The sequence below is a fragment of the Rhinopithecus roxellana genome, chromosome 6, assembly GCF_007565055.1.
Source record: "Rhinopithecus roxellana isolate Shanxi Qingling chromosome 6, ASM756505v1, whole genome shotgun sequence".
Lineage (NCBI taxonomy): Eukaryota > Metazoa > Chordata > Mammalia > Primates > Cercopithecidae > Rhinopithecus > Rhinopithecus roxellana.
Genome location: NC_044554.1, coordinates 77,810,813 through 77,818,417, shown reverse-complemented (window position 1 = coordinate 77,818,417; position 7,605 = coordinate 77,810,813).

The following is a 7,605-nucleotide window of genomic DNA, read 5'->3' as shown; positions in this document are numbered from 1 at the left end:
TACTTGAGGCCGGGATTTTGAGACCAGCCTGGCCAACATGGTGAAACCCTGTCTCTACTAAAATTACACAAATTAGCCGGGCGTGATGGTGGGTGCTGGTAATCCCAGCTATTTGGGAGGCTGAGACAGGGAAATTGCTTGAACCTGGGTGGCAGAGGTTGCAGTGAGCCGAGATCGTGCCACTGCATTCCAGCCTGGGCAACAGAGTGAGACTCTGTCTCAGAAGAAAAAGGTTCTAAAGCATGGCAAATAAGATTTAAAAATTCTGTTGTACAATACTATGTTACATGTCAACGTGACTTACATGTAGGAATTGTAACCAGGATGTCCTTCAGTCCTTGGATTTCTCTAGCCTTCATTTGTTGATATAGTTTGGTTGTTTGTCCTTTCCAGATTGCATGTCGAGATATAATCTCCAGTGTTGGAGATGAGCCTGGTTGGAGGTATTTGGCTCATGGGGGTGAATCTCTCACGAATGGTTCAGTGCCAGCCCCTTGGTGCTGTTTTTGCAACAGTGGGTGGGATCTGGTTGTTTAAAAGAGTGTGGCACCTCCCTCCTGCACTCTCTCTTGCCCTGTGACATGCCAGCTCCCCTTCAACTTTCCCTATATGTGGAAGTGTCCCGAGGTCCTCACCAGAAGCAAATGCTGGTGCCATGCTTCCTGTACAGCCTGCAGAACCGTGAGCCAAATAAACCTCTTTTCTTTATAAATCACCCAGTCTTAGGCATTTATAGCAATGCAAGAACGGCCTAACATGTTTGTTTTGCAACTATGAGTGTGAATCAACATATTTGGTCTTTTCAACACTCAAAACATTGTGCTTTAATTGTGAGACACATAAGGTTGGCATATGGGTTGCCAAAATTATGATTCTTGAATGTTCTGGCAGATATTCCAAATTTATAGAAAGGAATTGAGGAATAAAATAATTTAAATAAGAATAAATTTAATAAATTTAAATAAGAATTTAAGGCCAGGTGCAGTGACTTATGCCTGTAATCCAGCATTTGGGAGGCCGAGGTGGGTGGATCACCTGAGGTCAGGAGTGTGAGACCAGCCTGGCCAACATGGTGAAACCCCGTTTCTATTAAAAATACAAAAATTAGCCAGGCGTGGTGGTGGGCACCTGTAAGCCCAGCTGCTCAAGAGGCTGAGGCAGGAAAATCACTTGAACCTGGGAGGTGGAGGCTGTAGTGAGCCGAGATCACGCCACTGCACTCTAGCCTGGGTGACAGAGTGAGACTCTGTCTCAAAAAAAAAGGCCAGATGTGGTGGCTTATGCCTGTAATCCCAGTACTTTGAGAGGCCGAGGCGGGTGGATCACCTGAGGTTAGGAGTTCAAGACCAGCCTGGCCAACATGACGAAACCTTGTCTCTGCTAAAAAATACAAAAAATTATCTGAGTGTGGTGGTGGGCACCTGTAATCCCAACTACTTGGGAGACTGAGGCAGGAGAATAGCTTGAATCTAGGAGGCAGAGGTTGCAGTAAGCCGAGATCACACCACTGCCCTGCCAGCCTGGGCAGCACAGCGAGACTACGTCTCTAAATAAATAAATAAATAAAAAGGTGTTTGGCTCTATAAAGATCTACTTTTCTCCAAATCTCCAAATCTATTTTTTTCTTTTTGAAGGACAAGGTCTTGCTTTGTCACCCAGGCTGCAGTACAGTGGCACAATCATAGCTCACTGCAGCCTCAAACTCCTGGGCTCAAGTGAGGCTCCCACCTCAGCCTCCCCAATAGCTGGGACTACAGGTGTGTGCCACCCTGCCAGGCTAATTTTTGCATTTTTTTAGAGAGGGGGTCTTGCTATGTTGCCCAGGCTGGTCTCAAACTTGTGAGCTCAAGCAATCCGCCCTCCTCAGCCTCCCAAAGTGCTGTGATTACAGAAGTGAGCCACTGTGTCTGGTCTACATTTTTATTTTAAGGGAGCATTAAGGGAATGCAGTCTTTTTTTTTTTTTTTTTTTTGAGACGGAGTCTCGCTCTGTCGCCCAGGCTGGACTGCAGTGGCCGGATCTCAGCTCACTGCAAGCTCCACCTCCCGGGTTTACGCCGTTCTCCTGCCTCAGCCTCCTGAGTAGCTGGAACTACAGGCGCCTGCCACCTCGCCCGGCTAGTTATTTTGTATTTTTTAGTAGAGACGGGGTTTCATCGGGTTAGCCAGGATGGTCTCGATCTCCAGACCTCGTGATCCGCCCGTCTCGGCCTCCCAAAGTGCTGGGATTACAGGCTTGAGCCACCTCGCCTGGCCAGGAAATGCAGTCTTTTAATCAGAACTCTGCCAGTGCTTTTTATCTAGACGCCCATTGCCATTTTTGTCTTCTATGGAATTTTTGTCTCAAGAAAAGCAGGATTGCATTTTTTTTCCTTAACAGATTGAGTTGGTGGTGTGTATTCTTGGTTACGAAAATGCTCACATAGCTTGAGGTTTTGAATGGGTAAATATTCATGATGCATGAAAAAGCATAATACATATTGTGTGATGTCAGTCCCATAAGATTGGCTGTTCTGCCTACACCCAGGACCCTAGAAGGAATGTCAAGCTATAAAATGCTGGTGATTGTGGATGACTTTGTTTTTTGCTTCCTGTGTTTTTCAATATCTTATTTATTATTATTTTTTTTTAGACTGAGTCTTGCTCTGTCACCCAGGCTGAGGTGCAATGACGCAATCTTGGCTCACTGCAACCTCCGCCTGCCGGGCTCAAGCGATTCTCCTGCCTCAGCCTCCTGAGTAGCTGGGATTACAGGCATGTGCCACCACGCCCGGCTAATTTTTGTGATTTTAGTAGAGATGAGGTTTCACCATGTGGGCCAGGCTGGTCTTGAATTCCTGACTTCAGGTGATCCGCCCACCTCGGCCTCCCAAAGTGCTAAGATTAAGGTGTGAGTCACCGTGTGCCACCTATTTCTTCTATGTAATTGTATTTTTGTAGCTATCAACCACCCTCTCTTCACTGCCCTCTCCCTAAACTCTGGTAACTGACAGTCTACTCTCTACCTCGACGAGGTTCTTCTTTTTTTTTTTTTGAGACAGAGTCTTGCTCTGTTGCCCAGGCTGGAGTGCAGTGGCATGATTTCAGCTCACCACAACCTCCATCTCCTGGGTTCAAGCAATTTTCCTGCCTCAGCCTCCCAAGTAGCTGGGATTACAGGTGTGCAGCACCACACCTGGCTAATTTTTGTATTTTTAGTAGAGACGGTGTTTTACTATAGTGGCCAGGGTGGTCTCGAACTCCTGACTCAGATGATCCATCCCCCTCGGCCTCCCAAAGTCTTGGGGTTACAGGTGCGAGCCACTGTGCCCAGTAGGTTCTTTTTGTTTTGAATGATGTTGCTGTGTTTTTAGATCTCTGCATGTCTTCATCCTCAACCCCTCCAGTTTTTTGCACTGATAACTTACAGTGTGTTCCCATCATATTAAAGGTTGTGATGGGCTTTATGGCTCTTGTTACATACTATCAAGCTATTTTTCAGAAAGATGGGACTAAGAGAGTTTTCTCTAGCTTGATCAAGGTGTAACTTGCCTACAGTAAACTTCATTCATTTTTAGTCTACAGTTCGATGAAAATTGGTAAATGTATACGGTCATGTGACCACCACCACAAACAGGGTGTAGAACAGTTTCAGAACCCCTGACCCTGCCCCAAAATGTTTTATTTTGCCCCTTTACCGAAGAAATTTCCTCCCTTGATCCCTGGCCCCGGAGAATCACTCACCCATTTTCTTTTTCTCTTCTTGCTTTTTTTTTTTTTTTTGAGATGGAGTCTTGCTCTGACACCCAGGCTGACGTGCAGTGATGTGATCTCGGCTCACTGCAGCCTCTGCCTCCTGGGTTCAAGGGATTCTCCTGCCTCAGCCTCCCAAGTAGTTGGGATTACAGGCACCCACCACCACGCCCAGCTAATTTTTGTATTTTTTTTTTTTTTTTGAAGCGGAGTCTTGCTCTGTCGCCCAGGCTGGAGTACAGTGGCCTGATCTCGGCTCACTGCAAGCTCCGCCTCCTGGGTTCACGCCATTCTCCTGCCTCAGCCTCCAGAGTAGCTGGGACTACAGGTGCCCGCCACCAAGGCCGGCTAATTTTTTGTACTTTTAGTGGAGATGGGGTTTCACCATGTTAGCCAGGATGGTCTCGATCTCCTGACTTCGTGATCCACCCGCCTCGGCCTCCCAAAGCGCTGGGATTACAGGCATGCGTCTCACTGGCTGAGAACTTAGAGGCACCTCTCCCACCCGCGCCCAGCTGCCCTCTTCCAGAATTTTTTATAAATAGAATAGTCATGTTGCCTACTGTTTGACTTTTTTCACTATCCTAATGTTGTTGCAATTCTTCCAAGTCAGTTCACGTGTATTTCATTCCTTCTTATTGCCAAATAGGATTCCATTGTACGGATATACCAAAATTTATCCCTTCACTATCTGATAGCCTCCCTTCTTAATTTTTAGCTATTATAATTGGTACTGCAGAAAGCAGTACTAATTTTGAGTACACTCAAAACTTGTGTGTGTGTATACATGTTCATTTCTCTTAAGTAAATACCTAGATCAAGATAATCAGGTGCGTGAGGTGGCTCATGCCTGTAATCCCAGCACTCTGGGAAGCTGAGGCTGGAGGATTGCTTAAGCCTGGGAGTTTGAGACCAGTTTGGGCAACATGGTGAAACTCTGTACAGAAAAATAAAAAAAATTAAGCCGGGCGTGGTGGTGCATGCTTGTAATCCCAGTTACCTAGGAGGCTGAGACAGGAGGATTGCTTGAACCTGGAAGGTTGAGGCTGCAGTGAGCTGTGATAGCACAACTGCATTCCAACCTGGGTAACAAAATGAGACCCTATCTCAAAAAAAAAGGAAACAAAGAAAAAAGAAAAAGGTGGCGGGGCACGGTGGCTTTTGCCTGTAATCCCAGCACTTTGGGAGGCTGAGGCGGGTGGATCACCTGAGGTCAGAAGTTCGAGACCAGCCTAGTCAACATGGTGAAACCTGGTCTCTACTGAAAATACAAAAAATTAGCTGGGTGTGGTGGTGGGCACCTGTAATCCCAGCTACTTGGGAGGCTGAAGCAGGAGAATTGCTTCAACCCAGGAGGCGGAGGTTACAGTGAGCTGAGATTGTGCCACTGCACTCCAGCCTTTGTGACAGAGCAAGACTGTCTCAAAAACGAAAACGAAAAAAAAAAAAAAAAAGATAAAAGGACCAAGAAATGGGAACAAAGACTGCTTGCTGCTCACAACAGATGCTACTCGGTGCCACCATGAGTTTGTCAGGTAAACATCCAAAGAGCAGGAGGAGAGAAAAAAAAATGTTAGCCACCTAGAATTACAAGTAGTTCTACAGATTTTACTAAAAAAAAAAAAAAAAAAAGAAGGAAAAAAGATACTGATTATCTTGCAGTGGGGGGCGTCCCCAGAGAGGCTGCTGGTTGGAGACACAGGGCCCCTTTCTTCCTCTTCCCACTTTCCCTCCTGTCAGCCAGAGACAAAGAACTCAGGCTTCAGGTGGCTCAAAAGCTAAAGGAAGAAAAAAAGAAAAAAAAGAGGCCAGGCACCGTGGCTCATGCCTGTAATCCCAGCAGTTTGGGAGGCTGAAGTGGGGGATCACGAGGTTAGGAGTTCAAGACCAGCCTGACCGACATGGTGAAACCCCGTCTCTACTAAAAATACAAAAATTAGCTGTGCATGGTGGCAGGAGCCTGTAATCGCCATTGCACACCAGACTGGGCAACAAGAGTGAAACTCCGTCTCAAGAAAAAAAAAAAAAAAAAGAAAGAGAATGAGAATGAGACTGCTGCTTCAGGAGGTTAAAAGTCCAAGAAAAAAAGGAGAACTTTAAACTTTAAGTATTGAGCAAACACCAGGTCTAACAAACGTAATGTTAGCTCTAGATTACTTATTGATTAATGAGGAAACCTGTAGGTACAGGGAGAAAATAAAAGATGACTAAATTATGTATACGTATAAAATATACATACATAATATGCGTGATATAAATATAATGCGTATAGTTGTATTACGTATATATGTATTTGTATATATGTATTTATGTATATATGTATTTGTATATATATATAATACATATAATGTATTACATATAATATACATATGATACATTGATACATATAATTTTAATATAAATATAAACAAATTGAGTATACAATATATTTTCTATAGTTTGATTCAACTGGAAATTCAAAATTCATATAACAAAAATATAAAAAAGGAGACTGGGTTTTGTGCCTCCACAATGTAGGTTCTAACTTAACCTTTCAAAAAATGCACTAGGCTGGGCGTGGTGGCTCATGCCCTGTAATCCCAACACTTTGGGAAGCCAAGGTGGGAGGATTGCTTTAGGCCAGGAATTTAAGACCAGCTTGGGCAACACAGTGAGACCCCTGCCTCTATAAAAAAGATAATAATAATTAGCCAGGCATGGTGGCGAATGGCTGTTGTCCCAGTTACTCGGGAGACTGAGGCAGGAGGATTGCTTGACCCCTGGAGGTTGAGGCTACAGTGAACCATGATAGTGCCACTTCAGCCTGGGTGACAGAGGGAGACCCTGCTTCCACAAAAAAAAAAAAAGAAAAGAAGAAAGGAGCCCCATCCCACATGCCAGACTACATCACCCCAAAATCTCACTGCTGGAGATGCCATCATCTGAGATGACATCACCCCAACCTAGGGCCTTGACACTGGAGATGACTTCACCCCTTACACTAAACCTTCACTCCTTGGGTAGCGAACTCAGGTCACGCCCGTGGATTTGCCTCTCCTAAGACACAAATGGACACAGGACATTTTTACTTTTTTTTCTGAACTCCCTGCCTGCATAGGCTATGATCTTAGTACGCTGCTTGCTCTCTGCTCAAATGTACACCCCCTCACATCCATCCCTAAAAGAAACTCTGGCCATGTGCAAGCCAATCTAGAAGCCATGCCAGTGTGTGACAGCATCATTCCACTCTGCTCTAGGTCCAGAATTCATCTGTTCCCTTGGCCCCACCTAGGCGGTTGAGTGGGTGACTGTATGTGGGATTTCAGGTCACACTGGGTGCCTTCATATTCTTCAACTGTTTACGCTCATCCAAGGCCTTACTCAGCACGGCACGTAGCCCAGACTTCTCTGATAGCCTTTAATATCTACACCATTCGAACGGTATCCGTTGGAATATGCACAAGGTCTCATGCCTAGGTCTGTGGTGTTAGGAACAACAGACCAAAGGTTGATGGCTGGACTTTAGAAGTAGATCACCACATCAACATGGGCCAAGCTGGTAGCCAGAGTATGAACTTAGAGGTGCCTCTCCCACTTGGCAGGCTGGGCTCCCTGAATTCCCGCCCCTTCCTTCCTTCCTTCCTTCCTTCCTTCCTTCCTTCCTTCCTTCCTTCCTTCCTTCCTTCCTTCCTTCCTTCCTTCCTTCCTTCCTTCCTTTATTTATTTTGAGACCGAGTCTCGCTCTGTTGCCCAGGCTGGGGTGCAATGGTGCGATCTCGGTTCACTACAACCTCCACTTCCCAGGTTCAAGCAATTCTCCTGCTTCAGTCTCCTGAGTAGCTGGGACTACGGGCACAAGTGACCACGCCCAGCTAATTTTTATATTTTTAGTAGA